Source organism: Lutra lutra, chromosome 2, assembly GCF_902655055.1.
Source record: "Lutra lutra chromosome 2, mLutLut1.2, whole genome shotgun sequence".
NCBI classification, from domain to species: domain Eukaryota; kingdom Metazoa; phylum Chordata; class Mammalia; order Carnivora; family Mustelidae; genus Lutra; species Lutra lutra.
In genome coordinates this window covers 173630364-173650403 of record NC_062279.1, presented here as the reverse complement: position 1 = coordinate 173650403, position 20040 = coordinate 173630364, and positions in this window count along the sequence as shown.

The window sequence follows — 20040 nt, the reverse complement described above, 5'->3', positions numbered from 1 at the left end:
TGCTCGGGCCAGCTGAAATCATCAATAATTAACATCATGAGTATCTTTCGGGTCCAAGTTCCTCTGCGAGCAGCCCCGAATTCCTCTCTGCTTTCTGATCTGTCGATGCCAATTGCAAAGGACAGTTCCAAACAGGTAACACCCAGAAGTCCCTCAGTGGTTTTCTTCTGGACTGCAATCAAGTCCGAGTAGAATGTAAATGTTCAGACACTTCCCTGTTCTTTCCCTTTAAGAAAAAAAAAAAATCACTAAGCCCCACCCAACCCCACCCTTTGCTTCTAAAGTTCTGGAGTCAGTGGTGCAGGAGATAGAGCCAAGATAAAGAGAATTAAAAACAAAAAGGGCTTTTTTTTTCCTTTCCTCTTTTTTTCTTTTCTTTTCTTTTCTTTTTTTTTTTTTTTTTTTTTTTTAGAAACATCAGTTCCAGGCTCTTCTACCGCCTCACCCTGCCCCACCCCACCCCACCCAAGGAGCTCTCCCTGGCCCTGGGCCAATTCAGTGCTGGTGCAGGTCTATCTGGGGTCAGCCCTGGCCACGCTCAGAAGGGAATTAACCCTTTCAGAAAAAGACGCGTGCTAACCTCCCTACCACAGGTGCTAATCTTGTACTCTTCTTTTAGGTGTTTGGCTTCAGAATGGTTGTCATTCTTCTGCCCCGGGCTCAGAGGGTACAAACAGCCCAGAAGCAGCCACAGGAAGTTCTGAAGTGAGTGTCTGGCAGGTAGGGCCACTGGCCAGAGGGGCAGGAGAGGGGAAGACAGGGAGAGAGATTAGGTGAAACATTAGCTTCAACCTTTTGGACTCGGTCCAGTGTCTTACAATTATTTCTTTATGTGCTTTCCATCCTGGGCTTATTTGGCATGGGACAGGCATCCATTAGAAGATTTCACAATGATTTTCCATGTTACAGTTCTAAACAGATGTGAACTCATCACCAAAGGAAATTTATGTTTTACCATCTTTCCCCCCCACTTCTCCCTGGGGGGGGCTGCAGGGAAAAGCACTCCAAGCGAATTAATCAAAATGACTAGGTAATGCTCTAAAAATAATAAGCGTTGTTGTAGTCTGGATCCCTTTCAAGTTTGAGCTCATTTTGTGAGCTTCAAGATCCATACATCAAATCACATGTATGTATTTTTTTATTCCAGTGAAATGGGTTTTCGCATAGGGACAGATAAGTTATGAAGACACATAAACGCAATTATTCTCTTAACACTAGGCTGCATTTTAACTAACTTCATTTTAACTAACTTCATTCAGCAACTTGGTCAAAGAAGGGGAAAGGAGGGGTGCCTTAATGACTCCCTAGCTTGCCCGCTTAAGCAGACTACGCACATTAGGTCAGGTTACGGCTTTGGGCTCTGAAATCAAGGCTGGATGGAAATTGAGGAGTGGGGTTCGAATTAGAACAAGAAAGGAAAATATATGTTGTGTCTCTCTGGGCTCCTCTCACATACCAACGGAAGATGTATTGTTGCTAGACAAGGCAGAAGGACTGGAAGTCTTTGAAAAACTGCTTCAAAAGTTGGTGGATAATGATGAAAAACCGAAAAAAGCTAGCAATGAGGATCGTATTTTCAAAATACTTTCCCAGAGATCAGCTCTTTGAAAAGAAACTTGGAGCTGGGTCCTGGGTTCTCAAGGCCTTCTTTCAAGGTTAGAATGAGATTAGATAAACCTCAGGGTGAGGTAGCAAAGGGAAATCCCAGAAAAAAGGAAAGTGTTGATGGTCAGGGGGGATTCTTTTCTTATTTTAACTGATACAGTTCTCTGATTTTGGTTGTTCTCTTCCCCCAGTATATGTCCCAAATATCCAAGAGTGAGGTGTTCTTTAGAGATCTGGAACCAAACCCTCCTCGGCCTTTGATGATAGTTTATCCACATCAGGCCAGTGTAATTGTGGGCAAAACAGGAGCATGGACTGCCCCGGGTTTACTGCCTAGGTACCCCCTTTGTCTCCAAATCTGAGCCCTGCTGTCATTAGCCTCAATTACAAGGATATTTCCAACCTATGAAATCTCATCCAGCCTCAGAACATTTCTTAGCTAATTCCCATGTCTTCATTCTCTAGGAAGGGTTGATCGCACTGTTCCTAATCCCAGCCTGCTTTCGTCAGCCTCCATTAATCACGGCTGGCAGGAGAGACTAGAGGGTCATGGGTAATTGAATTCCAGCCAACCTTCAAACCTAATTTAAGTCAACCCTTTGACCTCTTTCCTAACCAAATCTGCAGCTATGGCTAGTAAATAAATACTGTTTTTAAATCAGAAGAAGCCATTTTGAAATGCCTACTACAAGGTAGCTGTGTGAGAGATGCCTACATTATTTCATTTCATCCATTCCCATCGGAACCCAGACACAAGGAATGAGCAGATAGTGGAGAGGAGCGGAAAGGTCACCTTGGGGTCAGTCCAGTGTGTGTGGGGGGGGGGGGGGGCGGGGTGGACGTGTGCTCCGCAGACACCCTGACTTCCTATCTCGGAAAGAAGATAAATCTTGGGCACTGACGGGAAGTCTGAATGCGCACAGGAACATGGAATGAGAAGCACTTCCCTTCTCTCAAAGAGAAGCCACGTAGGACCCTCAGAGCTTCAGTCCAAAGACTTTCATTCAAGTCTTTCCTGTGCCATATGTGACCCGCAGTATCAGGTATGCTGTTTAACTCTCTGGGCCTCCGGGTTCTTATCTGAGATGAGGAGCAGGGTGTGGGCACGATGGGGGGAGGGAGGGAGGGGAAAAAAATCGAGTGAGGACACTAACCCGGCAAGGCTATCTGGAGGATTAAGTGATAGGTCTTGCGGGGACACGCCCTATGAACGGTAAGGCTCCTCCCACTTAGGACGCTGCTGTTAATTAACCTCACGCCCTCTCGGTGAAAACCACCAGCAGTCATGGGACCTGTAAACCACAGGGCTTCAGATCAAAGGCTTAGGCAGACGGTACACGCTCTTATTTTAAATAGTGGAAGTTTAGGTAGAATTTATCACGACATTTGCTTCATTTCTTTTCTCTGGTAAATCTCTGGGTCACCATCACGTCTGCTAAGCGTTCGCGTACGATCTGGATTTTGTTGCCAGAATGTTCTCCCAGCATTTCAAAGTCTCCAAGCCCACCAGGCTCTGCCGCACCTGTCCTCATAATGCAACAGTTAAAAACCAGCTCACCAGTGACTCGGAGTGTTTTCCTGTCACCAACCTTTGAATCCACAATACAGCTAGCACGAAATGCGACAGACAATATTCTTGACGGCAATCCTTTTTTAGGAACGAGGAGTCAAGAGTGTGCTGAGGTTTGTTGAGGGAAAGAGGAAACAAACAATGTGCTTGAAAAATTCACTTTCTCTCTTTTAAGTCCAAAATGATAGGAGGTCCCGAAGATTTCACAAGCACCAGGAGACTCTGAATAGCCAGGAGAGGCCGGGGTTTAAGTGGCGGTGTTAATGGAATTATGCGCTGATGCTGGATAACTGTCTGCTGTGGAGAGATAATTACCCGGGCAAAGAGGAGGTATCGGTAAAGATAAATAAACACTGAAGGAGAGACCTCAATGTTTATTTTCCATGCTGCAACATAATCTCCTCCACCATCAATTTCATCAGCATCACTGCTAACCCCGGGCTGAGCAATTTCACTTGAAAGAAAGAAATTAAATAACCTGAACGTACATGCAACTGTAAACAAAGTTGCAGGAGATGTGGGTTGGAAAGCTTCTGCCCCTGGAGTCAGTGGTGACCAGATTCTCTTTAACCTCATCCTTCTCCCTGGGGGTGTGATCAAAAGGACGGCGAGATCTGTCTGGTGCTCACCGTGGGCCTTAACTCTAGGTTAAGCATTTTATACGTGAGGTCTAATTTCATCCACACCCGCAATCCATGAGTGAAGCGGTAGTAGAGGAAACGGGGGTGTCGGAGAAGTTAGTAACTTGTCCAAGGTCTCACCCCTAGTGAGCAGTGGAGAGAGGGTTTTGAGCCTGGCAAACCAGCTCCAGCCATTCCCAGAAAATCCCCGGAACGTGCCTTCTCCCCCAACTCCCAACTCGAGTCTGGACTTCTTGACTTTCCAGATGAGTTCAGGCGGTTTTATGACCTCTCCAGCAGCCCCTGGTATCTTTATTGGAAAGATTCTGCCAAATCTCCCATCCAGTCCTCCGGCCAGTTCTGCATTTGTTTTGAGAAGGTGCTTGCTCGCATTCAACTCCAGGAGGTCAAGCTTGAGCTTTGTAACTACAAATCCCCAAAGGCCTCGGTGTTGGCCAAGTTCCCTGCCTTCTTCCTCCAATCCGGAAGCAACCATTGCCCCTCCCCCTGGGTTCTTTCCCTTGAAACTCATTATTATGGAAATAAGATACAGAAGACCTGAAAGGGTATTTCAGTGCACAGCGGCCTCGCCTCCACCAAATTCCACAACTGTTCATATGTTGCCATCTTTGATTCACTAATCAACCTTTCCCGCTACTTTTCTTTCTAAACCATCGTAAAGTTAAGTTTCATGACCCTTCAGCCCTAGATGCTTCATTCAGCGTGCAGCTCTTAAAAACATGGAGCATTCCTGCATGAACACATCACCGTGGTCAGAGCTGAGAAAATGAACCATAATCTCTTACCGTCATCTAGGATCTAGTCCAATGATCAATTTCTTAACATCTTAAAATAGATGTTTTTTTAAAAAAAATCAAGTTTCATGCATTGTATTGGTAGCGGTAAGTCTTTAGGCACTTGGAATCTACAACAGCTCCTCTCCCCAATTTTTTCCCCCTCTACTACATTTAGTTTTTGAAGAATCTCTCTAATTTCTGCATAGTTGCCAATGCTTCCTAGTCTTAGTGGTCTTCATGGGTCTCTACCTTCAGTTCTTAGCCGGCTGTTAGTAAGATGGGAACTCTAGGATTTCCCCATGGGAGGGCTTGAGATCGAGGGCAATCTGGTTATAGGTGGGGGTTGGGGGTGGTGGTGAGAGGACTTTTTGGGACCAGAAACACTTAGAAAAGAACCAGCTTAAATTATTGATTTATACTGGTGCACTCAGGTGACGAGTGGGGCACTGGGGTGGTTAAGCAGCGGACTCTTGATTTTGGCTCAGGTCATGATCTCAGGGTACTGGGATTGAGCCCCATGTTGGGCTCCGTGCTTAGTGGGGAATGTGCTTGAGGTTCTCTCTCTCTCTCCCTCAACCCCCCCCCCTACTGACTCACACATGCTCTCTTTCTCTCTCCCTCTCTCTAAGAAATAAATAAACCTTTAAAAAAAAACTGTTCATTTATTTGACATGGCAGCTCCCCTCACATAGAGGCAATCCATACTACAGGTGAGGGGACAAATGGTAATGGTGACTGGTACCGACTCTGAGCACACTTTCTAGCATCACACCTCGGCTTTGCTCTCTACAAGCGGCTTGACTTTGAAAACGTTACTTCACCTCCCCGTTACCCAGTTTTATTATTTATAGAGTGATGGTGGTAATAATAATAGAATCCAATTCACAGAGTTGTGCAGCAAGGAATCGATAAGCACAAAGCAGTAAGAATCCAGCCCAGAATAGAACATGATCCAAAAATGGTAGCTGCTGTCCTCCTTGGTATTCTTCCCCACCTTCTCTCAACATCCTTCTCTAGGCACTTCCTGGAACTGGAACATCCACGCCATTCTGGCTGCCTGAGAATTTCGCCCCTGGCCTTTTACTCTATGTTCAATTTATTCCGATTGACCTGGGCAGCTTCTGGTTTGCCTTCAACCTCATCCTCTTTTCTCCCTCTCTCTAATCTCCTACTGGGTTTGTTTTCCCTGGTCACATTATTTTAAAAAATATCCTTTTGATCCCTTTTTTCTTCTGCTATCTTGTGTGTCTGGAATAACTTCCTTTTTGCTCTAAGGCATAGCCCATCTTTTGAATGAAGATGCAATTCCATCTGTTGTTTCTACTCCAGGGACACTTTTTTGCTTAAGTGAGCATCAGAGCTTCTTGGGTCTCAGTCATTCATTCATTCTTCCATTCAGCCAGTCATTCAAAGCACTGGGCCCTGGCTAGACACTGAGGATACAGCAGTCAACTAGACAGGGTCCTGGCATGGAAAAGCAACCAGCCAATTACTCAATGGGAGTCTCATCTACAGTTAAAGATGGGTTGAACTAAATAGTTCTAGAACATCCCTGTACCCTGACCACGTATGAGAATTCTGGGAGAATGATTGAAGGAATGCTAATGGATCCCTCTCTCCAAAGGATCCTGACATTCCTACCAAGAGAATACAGTTAGAATAGCTCTAGTTGCTTCCAGTTTATCTTCACATCCTTGAAACATTTCTAGAATCATTTAAAGCTGTGGCTGTCCCTGCCTATTTCTGCAAAAATGCATGTATTTTGTTAGACTAACTGTCATAGCACACATTCCTCACCTGGAGAATGGGGAGAGTAGTAACACCCACCTTATACGACTGGGGGTAAACATTGTATGAGGTAATATTAGTAAAATAGTTATAATGCGGCATGAATTTGTGTGTTCAATGAGTAAATAAAAACACTGTTGAGAAATCCTGGAGTCAAAAGAGAGAACGACTCAGAGCAAGTAACCCTTGAAACAGATAAGTAAGGAAAGGTAGAAAGGACTAGGCCTGACTCAAGCAACAGGTAAGGCAGGGAACCATGGAAGAAATTGTGGAGGGTCCCCAGGGTGGCTCAGTCGGTTAGGCATCCAACTCTTGATTTCAGCTCAGGTCACGATTCCAGGGTGGTGGGATTGAGCCCTGCATGGGACTCTGCACTAGGCATGGAGCCTACTGAAGATTCTCCCTCCCTGTTCTTCTGCTCTTCCTCCACCCCAGCCCATAGCATGCTGGATATGGGCTGATAATGTCCGCAGTTACTGTCTTTGTTCTTTTATCTTTATGCCCTAATCCTTCTGTGTATTGTCTGGTCCTCTCTAAGGCTCCCATGCCCTCTTCATTAATGGAGAGAATGTCTCAGGACCTGATTCAGCAATTGGTACCTGGTAGGCACTCAGCAACTATACATTCCTGGACTCTTTTACTCTACCCTTCTCTTTTGATCCTAACCCTTCTCTCCCATACTCTCTGCCTCCCTGTTCACTTTCAAAGTGCATGTAAGAAGAATCTAGAAGAAGACAATAAAAGCAAGAGCTAAAATCCATTTAATACAGGCTAATTTTATTTTCTATTTAATGAAACTACATAATGTGTACTTTTTTGTAAATTATTACAATGCTCCAGATGACAACAATAATCTAATAAGAGTTTGCGGGATAAGTAATTGTATTCCACAGCCTTCTACTCAATGAACATTCAGACTCTTACAAAGCAATCTCTACCACCAGCACTCAGCACAGAATTAGTTTTGGGTGATGAAGTTTGGCTCTGTTGTACAGCGACTGATACTGACACATTACTAGTAAAATATTTCTTTTTCAGGTAGTATTGTTGAAGTATGAGTCAGTTGAATGAGTTTGGACAGATCCTGGGTGACAGCTGGATACCCATGCATGTGGCATATTCTTTAAGGGATGGATGCAGACCTAGCCTGTAAAGACCATGTTCTCAATGTCTGGCAGCAAGGTCTTGGTCTCTGGACCAATCAACAAGACCCAGCCCATGGAGACATCCACAGTTAGAAACAAGCAGCATCGCTTAAGAAACAAAATATAAACCAAAAAGCCGCAGTATAATTCTTTTTAAATTGCATATATTATGTGTGAACATTCTAGAAATATTAGAAAATATAGACAGGAAATTAATAAAGAAAAAAGTATGCATGAGTTCACTGCCCAGATCTGATCACTGTTAACATATTGATGTATATCTAGTTTTATTTTCAATGTGTATTTCAATGTATGGATGTACACAAATACAGCCACACACAAATGGGAACATATTACAAATTCTCTTGTATATTCTTTTGAAATATTGCTTACACAGTCCTATGAACAAAAAATTATATACCCATGATAAAATTTTAAATGGCTACATGGTATTCCATTAACTAACCTACTACCTATTTTATCAGTTAGGTTGTTTTCGGTTTTTCACTATTACAAATAATGCTGTAATAAACATCCTCATACATACATCTTCGAACATTTGTCTGATTTGAGATAACTTTCTAAAAAAGAAATTTCTAGATCAAGCAGCATGTATATATTTAGAGCTTAGATACATGTTCAACCATAGCCTCAGAAAGTTTCAATCAATTTATAGTCAACCAGCAGTCAAATTGGATTTTTTTATTTATTTCGTTTATTTTTAAGTAATCTCTATGCCCAATGTGGGGCTCAAATTCACAACCCTGAGACCAAGAGTCACATGCTCTACCAACTGAGCCAGCCAGGTGCCCCCCTGATTGGACTTTTGAACAAAGTTTTCAGGCCAAGCTCGTCTAAGAAGAAGTTTGAGAATTACTTGCTACTAAAAATCACAAGATGGCTTGATATATATGCAAAGTTGAAAATACTCCTGTTCACACAAGGATCTTTGGTGCTGTGACCTAGGTCAATTCTACCATAAAGGAAAAGAGTATCCTTGTATATGTGGACATAATATATATTGATGAAAAAAGCCAAAACTCAGCGGTTTTCACACTTGTCAAGAGACAAACACAGGAGGAGTCTACCCAGCCAGAAAAATAAGTTATCAAAGGTAAGCATATTCTTTTTCTTTTTCTTGTGGGAGTATATTCATTTTTTATTGTTGTCTAACAAATTACCACGAACTTAGTGAATTCCAACACCACCTACTTGCTATCTCAAGTTCTATGTAAGTCATGAATCTGGGCACAGCTTAATTAGGTTTTCTTAAAACGCCGAGATCAAGATGTCAGCCGAGGCTGGTTTCCTATCTGGAGGCTCAACTAAGGAAAGGTGCTCCCATGCTCATGCCACTTGTTGGCATATTTCTTTTCTTGTAGCTGTCAGACTCAGCGAAACTTGATTCTTCAAAGCCAGCAAGAAGGGCAAGACTTTGGAGTGTATCTGCTAGCAAGACAGGTCTTTCATAATGTGATGTAACTGTGGAAATGATACTCCATTAACTTTGCCATATAACATACTGTAACGATTAGAGTGGCATCCCACCACTTTTGTCATATTCTATCGGTGAGAGGCAAGTCGCAGATCCTTACCACCTCCTTGAAGACCTTGAAGTTCCTCCTTCCAGAGATTACATAAGGGCCTGAACACCGGGAGCCAGGATCGTGTGGACCACTTTAGAGTCTGTTCATGATAGTAAACAACTCTGAAATCTCTCTCCTTGCACTGCTTTTCACTTGAATAATCAAGGGAGCCAAGGACTTGGGAAAATGTAAAATATGAAACTCATTGACCTAAAAATATTCCTCTCATTTCAGCTGGAGGTGAATAACGCGGCATTGTGCAAACAACGGTTGGCCCGAGAAAAATGTGGCGTCTTCAGAGGTGTACTCTGGAACATGTGTTTTATGTTTTCCTGGGAATTCTGTTCTACTTCCCTATGACTAAGTTATTTTCCTTCAATTTTGTCTTGTGGAATGAGGTGGCTTATTCCCAAACCCATGTCATGATGACCGCAGTTGAGACATTTTCCATGTGAAATTCTGCTAGCTATTCTTATGTCTCTAATTACAATGTCTCCCCCAAGACCTAGCCATGAGTCTCACGACACTTAAAAAAATGTTTTAAATACAAAAGGAGGCCGGCTGTTCAACACATTCTTTGAAATAGTAATATGAATTATGTTATTAAACATGAACATGAAAGTAATTCCCTATATATGTCCATATTTTTATCTTCCTTTTTAAACTCCAAAGAGAGTTTAGGTTCTACATTTCATACCTTCTTTTTACTCTAATGAATTATTGCCTTACTTGAAAAGCAGCCATCATACAACATTTTCTAGGGACAATATTGAGCATTTAATGTATCTTCTTATCACTACTCAGAATTAACATTTGTGAGTGCATCAAAACCTGGGACGGGAGAGAAGGAAGGGAAGAAAATTCTTCTTGAAGTCCTTCATTCTTAGGTCCTTGTCTTCCTGAGACTGGTTTCCTTGCTAGACCTACCTTTAGGTAGGCCTGATGGTCCATAGGTAAGAATCATAAATGACTGGAGAGGAGTAGGAGCTTCGGTCACTCAATGCATACTGGACAGATTTTCATGAGGCTTCATTAATCAAACTATTCCTTCAAAGGGATCAAAGTGAAATACCGTGTGCTCAGTGAGGATGGTGATAATGTGCGAAGCCAGTTCAATATGTAGAGCTCCTAGCCTGTCCCCTTCTTCACTGCTTAGCTTCTTGCCCTGCCCCATCCTCCAAGGAAGGGAAAAACGTTGCAGTCTGATCTGCTAAAGGAAAGTGATTTAAGAAAGTAGAGCTACATTCCCAGGGGGCTGGGGGCGGAAGAATGGCTCCATGGCTCCCGCCAGAACTGTGTTTGGGAAACTGATCTCTTCAGTGATTGGCAAGATGAGAAAGGAACTAAGGAGGGACACAGAGTGCCCTTGGATAAAGGCGCTTGGGGGTCTAGGAATTGGGTGGGGGGAAGCTAGAGAATAGGACGGGGCAGGAGGTTTTAGTAACAGTTGCTCTAGACCTTATATAGGACCCCCTTGAATGTTAGAAGGAATTGTTCATGAAGACTAGTGTTGCTGTTTAGGCTGGGCTACGTGTGACATCATTCTGATCCCTGCCCACCCCCATCCCCACCCCGGGTCCGAAGCATGTGTTATGATGCGTAAGCGGGTATTACTGTGATCCATCCATCCTAGCCTGTATTTCCTGGGGCTGCCGTAACAAAGTAGCACAACTGGGTGGCTTGAAACAGCAGAAATGTCTTCTCTCAGAGTTCTAGGGGAAAGTCCAAGAGCAAAATGTCAGCAGGGCCACGTTCGCCCTGAAACCCAGAAGAGAATACTTCCTTGCCTGTTTCTAGCTTCTGCTGGGTGCCAGAAATCCTTGGCATTCCTTGGCTTCCAGACACGTCATTCCACTCTCCACCTCCGTCATCACATGTGTTCTTTGTGTGTGTGGTGTTCTGTGTGTCATCTCCTCTTATTATAAAAACAGCAGTCATATTAGTTTAGGGAGTACTAACCCAGTATGACGTTATATTACCTAATTACATCTGTAAAGATCCTGTTGCCCAATCACCGCCCATTCTGAGGTTCTGGGTGAATGTGAGTTTCAGAGGGCCACTATTCAACTCAGGACAAAACAGAATACAGAGAAATACATACCCATACAATTGAAACTATTAGCCAATTAAATTTGGTCTTTGTGCTCTATTAGGTTAGACTTAGAAATAAAGCCAATGAAATTCTGCTTGGGAAAGGAATCGATCTGGAAACTCAACTTCTCTAGTCTTTTCTTAGCCAGCAGACCTCACTTCAAGCGACATGCTGTACCTTCCTGCTGACCGTGATCTCAAATCACCCCCTTCCTACGCATTCTGCACACACACACACACACACACACACACACGCCCATGCATGCTCGCACACACGCCAGGGTACAGTGACATCAGAACGCTACCCCAGTAGATGACTCCTCATTTCCTTAGCTGAAGAAGTCTTACAAGGACATTCCCTCACAGCTGGAAGACGTCTTAGGCCAGTTTGCCCAAGCAGGGGTTGTGTGGTTCAGCACAGGGAGAGTCCGATCTCAGATACTCACTCCGGGCTCAGATGTGCAGAGAGAACATAACTTCTTCACTTTCTATGACTGACTGACTCCATTGTCCTTAAGTGTCCCCTGATCCTCACACCACTGACTAATGAGGGGTGTGGGTAGAACCAAATTTTAGTCCAATCTGCTAGACTGGGCCATTCCAGGAAGCAATCTCTTTTGAGTGAGTCAGTTTTTCCAATTTACATCACTCTTACTGTTTCTCTTCAAGATGGTATCTGGGCATGTGGGAAGCTCAAAGACTTTGGGCCAATGATGGAGAGGGAGGCCCCTGGAGTTGGGCGACTTCATAGCTACAAGCTAGCTGGGGTCTGCAGGAGTGTTTGGTCTGTGAGTCCAGACTGTTTGGAAGAAGTTCATTGCTGACATGTGCAGCTGGGGCCCTTGTAGTCTTGTTCTCCTGGCTTGGTCAGGGCTCCAGGTCCTCGCTACTGACTCAGCCCCGCCCCAGCCCTCCCTGGCACTCTAGCTGGGACTTCCTCTCAGGCTCCAGCTTGGTGGAGGGACCCACCCATGTCCCAGCAGGGCCACCATCCCCTCTGGAGGCAGGGCACAGGTACTGGAGGCCCCTCAGGAAGACACAGCCTTCTGTCTCCACTTGTCCCATTCTGAGCAATTCCTCCTGTCTTTAATTATTCTTAGTGGGGCACCTGGATGCTTCAGTCAGCTAATCATCTGCCTTCGGCTCAGGTCATGATCCCAGGGTCCTGGGATGTAGCCCCACATTGGCCTCCCTGCCTAGCAGGGAGTCTGCTTCTCCCTCTGCCTCCCCCCTCCACTTGTGCTCATGCACTCTCTCGTTCTCTCTCAAATAAATAAATACAATATTTTAAAAATTAACTATTCTTTTTTTTTTAAGATTTTATTTATTTATTTGACAGACAGAGATCACAAGTAGGCAGAGAGGCAGGCAGAGAGAGAGGAGGAAGCAGGCTCCCCGCTGAGCAGAGAGCCCGATACGGGGCTTGATCCCAGGACCCTGAGATCATGACCTGAGCCGAAGGCAGAGGCTTAACCCACTGAGCCACCCAGCGCCCCAAAATTAACTATTCTTAATTATATCATCCGTTCAGGACCAGGGCAGGAGCCTGGGGATGACATGAAGGAGGTACAGTCATCCCCTCATCCACGGTTTTGCTTTTTGAGGTTTTGGTTACTCCCCCTTCCACCACGGTCTGGGAGCAGATGCTCCTCCTTCCGAGGGGGCACTGTCAGGAGGTCAACAGTAGCTTAATGCTGTACCCTTCACCCCCCCCTTCATCTCTCAGGTAGGCATTTTATCCCACATCACCACAGGAAGGAGGGTGAGTACAGTACGATGAGGTATTTAGAGAAAGAAGCCCCATTCACATGACTCTAATTGCAACATATTGTTATAATTGTTCTATTTTATTATTAGTTACTGCTGTCAGTCTCTTACTGGGCCTAATTTATAAATCAAACTGGATCATAGGTATGTATGGCTAGGAAAAACATACAGTGTATTTAGGGTGCAGTAATCTCAACAGTTTCTAGCATCTGCTGGGAGTCTTGGGAAGTACTAAATAACTTTAAATAAAATTAAGAAACAGTATAAATATGAAATTAATTGGTTTTTCTTATAATCCTACATATTTTATACATTAGTCTGCGAAGGAGTCCATGGGCTTACCCAGAGTACTAAAGGGGCTCGGGACACAGAAAGTTTAAGGTATGGCGCTGGACTGTCCAGTATGGTGGTCACCCGCCGCGTGTGGCTGTGGAAGTTAATTTTAAGTTAGTTAAAATTAAATTAAATCAAATACTCAGATCCTTAGTAGCACTGTCTCTGCCCTGGCTAGCTCAAGTCTCTGAACCACAGGGGAGGACAGATAATGGTGATGAAGGAAAGGCTTAAATAAAAACAGGAAAACAAAAAGAATCAACCCAATCCCAATGTTCCTGTTTGAAAATATTGTCCACGATATTGGAGGTGGGGTGATGGCAAGTGTGGCAGAGCAGAGACAAATGCAGAGTGAAGCAGACAGCTCTACACCAGGGCTATCCAACAGAACTTTCTGCCGTGATGGCCATATTCTATACTGTCTGCTATGGTAGTCACTAGTGGCATGTGGCTACTGAGCTCCTGAAATGTGGCTAATGCTACTAAGGGTCTGAGTATTTAATTTAATTTAATTTTAACTAACTTAAAATTAACTTCCATAGCCACACACGGCGGGTGACCACCATATTGGACAGTCCAGCGCCACACCTTAAACTTTCTGTGTCCTGAACCCCTTTAGTACTCTGGGGAAGCCCATGGACTCCTTCGCAGACAAATGTATAAAATATGTAGGATTATAAGAAAAAACAATTAATTTCATATTTATACTGTTTCTTAATTTTATTTAAAAATCTAAAATTATGTCATTATTTAAAAATTTGGTGATATAATCTCTATGTATTTCTTTATTAATGCATTAACTACCAATCTAGCAGTGAGTATAATCATAATTTCAAAGTAGTCATGAGCATAAATATTATTTGAGATATCTAATACAATGTAATGTGATACTAAAATATCTATGATTTGTATGTGTGATAAGGTCACCCGTGCTGCTAATACATACTCTGACTTGGGTTCCCTTGGGAGTTAGTGGAAATAACCATGTAAACTTCTTCCCACCCAAGTTCACCAATTCCCTAAATTCTCTTCAGAGATCTGTTGAGGAGACATGGACCCAAGCCAAAAATCCCTGCTGGATACTTCCGTAAACAAGATAAGTTGATAAATAAGGTTAATGCAGTCAAAAAATGTTTCTGGAATGCCTTGTATATGCCAGGCACTGTTCTAGACACTCAGGTTGCAGCTGTGCATGAGACAAAGTTGGGAGTTTTCAAAAGGTTTGAATTTCAGTGGAGGAGACAGGCAATGAGCTGATAACCAGAAAATATAGCAGAAGATCTGACAAAGTGACTCAGAGGGATGGTGGTTATTTTAGATTATTAGCAAAGTCTCTCGAGAAAGTGACATTTGAGCTAAGGCTTGGAGGAAAGGATGCAGCACCTTCTGAGCTTGGGAATAATAAATATAAAGGTCCCAGAGCCAAAAGGGTTTGGTATGACAGGAAGAATACAATCAGCAAGAGAGAGCACCACTGACATGAGATCAGAGAGGTGGGGGGTGGAGAGTCCAAGTCAGGGCTGGAATTGGTGAGTTATTGTCATATATGGCAGGGAATTTAGATTTTATTCTAAGTCCACTTAGCATAAATGGTAGGTTAGATGACACTCTTGGTAAAGAATAGATTAATGGGGAAATGGAAGCAGAAGCTTTAATGAAATGGAAGAGTGGTAGGGAGGAGGGTTTGAGGCAGGATCAAGACTTCTGTTTTACTTTTATGAATGCCTTTTAGGGATTGAAGTACAGAAATATGGATATATGTACCAGAAGCTCAGTAGAGAAGTCAAGATTTGTGCTATCAATGTTGGATTCATGAGAATGAGAAACCATGAGAAAGATAGCACTTAAGCCACGGGATTGAGGTCAACCAACAACAGGGTTTGTACAGAAAAGAAAGGGCCTAGGGAAATTGAGTCCTTAGGATTCGTGGGGTTTTTAAAAATTATTTTTATGTATTGTGCACCCTTTTTTGGCCTCTACTTTCAGGTTAGTTTATACTTCCCAAGGCAATAAAGTCCCTCCGACCAAGACAGCTCAGCTGCTGATCTGGCAAATTGACTAGAAGTTAAAATGATGACCTCACCAAGGCTTCCAATAAAATACAATTACAAGTCCCCTGTTTGTAAGGACCCCTGACTGCCTATTTCTATAACTTCACAAGGGCACTTCCATGAGCACTTGCCGTTCACTTTTGGAGTCGAGCAGCTATGGATCTCCTTCCTACGTCAGAAGAAGTCCGGCTTTCTGGGTCCTCTCTTGCCCTAGTGCCAACTGGTGATGCCAATCAGATACGCCCATAGAGAGGCCAGGGGCAGAGCCAAACCCAACCCATTCTGGAGAAGGTCATTGTAGCCACATTCACACCAGAGTTAGGAGGCGCAGAGGTCCTAACGGTGGTGACCGGTGTCCTGGTGATGTCCGTGGTGCAAACGGGAGTGTCCTCGCACAGCAGGGAACAGGAGCATTTCCACTGGAGTTGTCTATGGAGTCATGGAATATTCTTTCTTAGAACACATTCTCCATGCCTGGCTTGCTGGCTCTTCCTGGAGACTCTGGGAGCTACCTCATACTCTTTAATACATTCCTTTTTTGCTAAGCCAGTGTTGATGTTTAGGTTTCCTGGGAAACCGAGAGATTTATGTGCAGGAGGTTTTTGGGTGGAGTGGCCTCAGAGTCAACATCTGTGAAGGGTGAGGGCTGCCGGATGGAGCAGTGGAAGGACAGGATGGGTGCTGCTGTCACAGTAGAACCCTCATCTGATCCTGAGAGAGCTCTCGAGCTGGGGAGTCCTTCAGGGTTTGTCCTGAATTGAGACAAAGGGGCAGGAATTTTTTTTAACCCCTCCTCTCCCATTGCCCAGTCCTTAGACACAGGCTGCCCCAGGGAGAGGAATGTCCTTGGGCAAGGTGACTCTCAGACTGACAGCCATTCCTGGCTAGTGATCCCGCAGAAACAATTCAGTGTCCCCTACTCCAGTCTCCACAACCAACATTAACAGTTCGCAAATCTATTCTTGCCCTGAAGTCTCATAATCATCTGCTTATTTTCTCCACAGTTCGAATGAGAAAATGAGGCTCAGAAATATCAAAGGCAGAAGAGAGATGGAGACTGTTTTCCTGCAACGGGGCAGTGGACAAGCAAACAGTAGCAAAAGTAGACAGAGGTGGCCAATCTCCACAGCCCCTGGCAGGTCACCAGGGGCAGAGAAAAAGGTGGCGGGAGCCCCAGCAGTTTCCTCACTTCCACCTTGTAGCCACAGTGGTTGGTCTTGACACCAAAAGGTCCCCTGATTTCTACTCCTCCGTCCCTTCCAAAAATTTTGCAAGCACTTAATTTCCAATTAAGTATGCAGCCAGTCTCTTTCTGCTTGAAGTGCTTCCACTGGTTTTCTTTTTTCTGTGCAGAACCTGATACAGCACCCCAAGAGGGAGGCCACGCTCACCGACTCTGCCTCCACACTCATACACATGACGCAACTGGAGAAAAATGTTCTCTACCTGGAGAGAAACACAGAGAGTAGCATAGAATGAACCACATTCCTAAGTGGGAGATGACTGCTCCCACCAGGGAAACCAGGGAAACCGGGGACCCATTGGAAGTTGCTTCTTGGAGCGGATGGGCTTCGAGCCTTGTCTTGCTGTCTGGATTATAATACTTAACCTTTACCACCAGGACGCCGGGTGCCAGGCTGGAACTCTCTAACACCAAAGGGAAGGGAGGCCTGCAATCCCTCCTGGTGAGCAGGATGGTTCCTGGGGCACCGTGTTGACAAACGCTTTTCTAATGGCACAGATGTGCAGCCGCTCATGACCGTTGGCCATTAGCCAAATGGCAGCTCTAGTCAAAGGCCCCAAAGGCTGAGGGAATAACAACAAAAGAAGAGCGCTTTATGGGCCCCAAGATTCCCATCCCCCCCGCAAGGAACAGAGAGGAGCAGCGGACTCTTTAGGATCGTAAGAGTCATGCGGATTTGTCAAGTCTTCAACCCTACAAATGCAAGCATGGAAGAGATAATCAAGGACAGCCCACCCATAAGTGCAGAGCCTGGAGCACAGAAGATGCTATGAAACCGTAATGTAAGGGGGGGATTAAGATAACATGCAGGTCAGGGCGCCTGGGTGGTTCAGTGGGTTAAAGCCTCTGCCTTTGGCTGAGGTCATGATCTCAGGGTCCTGGGATCGAGCCCCACGTTGGGCTCTCTGCTCAGCGGGGAGCCTGTTTCCCTCTCTTTCTCTGCCTGTCTCTCTGCCTACTTGTGATCTCTCTCTATCAAATAAGTAAATAAATAAATCTTTAAAAAAAAAAGAAAGATAACATGCAGGTACCTTCAATTTTTAACAAGAATCACTAAAATATCCAGTTTCCACTTCATAAGGCTATTTCCATGTTTTGGGCAACAGCTGGTCCCACTTGACTGCTGTGGGTACAGTGAGTTCTAGTAAATGCTGTGTAATAGATGTATTCATACGCTCCGTCCTTTTAACAATCTTCTTAATTAGGGTGCTGTTCTTTTAAGCAAAGCATTTATATGGTGCCTTTATTGTGTTCGAATATAGTGTTAGCTTCAATAGACAATATAACTTTATGAGTTTTCTTTTTTTAAATTGCTTTACAATGAAGGGGATTTATTTTATCATCAGAATGGAGTTATTCCCGTGGGTATTTAAGAGTCATTGCTATGGAGGCTTATAAATCTCTCTTGGGAAGGAAAGATCCTAAAGAATGTAGGAGATGGTGGTGGGTTGACCACTTACTCACATCTGGGAACCTCGAATTTTTATTTATAAAATGGGATCCATATCTCTCTTGCCTATGTCATGAAATGATTGTGAGCACCAAATAAAATATATATATGAAAGGGTTTTATAACGCACGAAGAGTTGAGCGTTTTCAAGCACTACTATCCTTCCGTTGAAAGCCCTTGACCTCACACCGCATAGGGAGATGGGGCTAGTGCTTGATGTAGAGGCATTAAGGGACACTTAGACTCTCCGGATACATGGGCCCTGGAGAGCAGGGAGAGCTTGGATTGTTTGGAAAAGATGATGGAGGATAAGTAGAGCTGAGAGCCCATGAGCATCCACAGACGATCTGACACGTAAGTCTGTGCTTCCTCTCCTGTACGCCATGTTGTTTTCCAGGCCCCACACAGCCAGCCTCCCGCCAGATAGTCTTCCTCACATCCGAGTTCAAACAAACAACTCTTCATTTAAGCAAACGAATGTTCTGGAAAAATCCTCTCCGTACCCTAGAGCACGAGGATTCCATTTATTGGGATCAGACGTCCTAATCCGCCTTTCAATGTAGATAAAATAGAACCGGACTGACATTAGGTTTCCACTATTTCTGACCAAATAGATATATCTTCCACAGGGTAGTTTTTCAATATGAAAGACACAAGATTATGAAATAGGCTCTACCATCTTTTGAATCCTTCTACGTTGCCGGTACTCCAGCATCCACCTGCATCATTTTCTTGACCATTATGCAGCACAGAACCACAGGAATGTTAGACACCTTTCAAATCGCAGAGTGATTGTCCATTGTGTTGTCCAGGATACATTCAATGAGAAAATTTAATTCTTCCAAACCCAACTGTTTTATCGACATCTTTTAAACATATCAAGGTTTCCATGTATCCTCAAGCATATAGACGTGGAGGCAGGGGCAATAGAGGAAAAAGATCACTGGGTATGGCATCAGAAAAGATAAGTTTGAATCAGATCCTAGGGTTTAATAGCTGGGCAAGTTTGAGCAAGTTATTCTATCCCTCTGGGCCTCAGTTTGCCAAGTTAATAAAATCACCTCCACAGGGCAAGGATCAAATGAGATAATGTGGATGAAAGAGCTTTGAGAAAATTTGTATGTTGGCTGGTTATATGTTATGATCATGGACAAAAATTCTCATTTATGGGTATCTCATTGACATTGGAAAATCTCAAGCATATTCTCACCTCAGACACTGATTTGTACATCTCTCAGCTGCACATCAAGGTTGGGAGCGATCCTTTCCTTCTTGGCTTCCCTCTCCTCCTCTCTAGTTTTAATATTTTATTTAATTGTGGCCATGCCCTTCTTGGCTGACCTCTCAACTCACAATCAAAGCACAAGAGTCTCATTGCCAATTTCAAGTCCATCTAACTACTATCCAGAGATACAGGATTTTATACCCTCCAAATGATCCTGAGAATCTAAGTCATTGGAGGAGGAAAGGGAAATGTGGAACATTCTTAGAGCTCTGAATGAAAGGAAAGTGTCAGGGCTATAGCAAAATGTAAAGGCCAGATGATTTTCCATGTCCCAGTCTTACTGATTCTGGGGGTCTGTTTGCCTATATAAGTCTAAAATTGAATACCAAGCTATTTCGTTTAATCTGGTGGAGAGTGAGGGAAATGTTCATCTTTGGATAAATCTGGAAAGGTAAATAGGAAACTATGTGAAAACATGTTTGCCATCAGTTGAAACCTACCACTAGCTAAGTATCCTTTGGGGTTTATAGAGAACCAATAATTAACACCAATTTTTCTTGCCCTTATTCTGAACCAACTAAGAAATAAAACAAGAGGTTAGGGCAGGTAGAGAACCAAAACATCACCTTTATTACTGACAATGTGAACATTAAGAATGTGGCTAAAAACTATACACAAGTGAACTTCCTAATACTTTCTAATATTTAAGAGCATGCCTTATATCTACAAGCAAATGGGCTTCCTCCCCTGCAGGCTCGCTGCTAGTCTG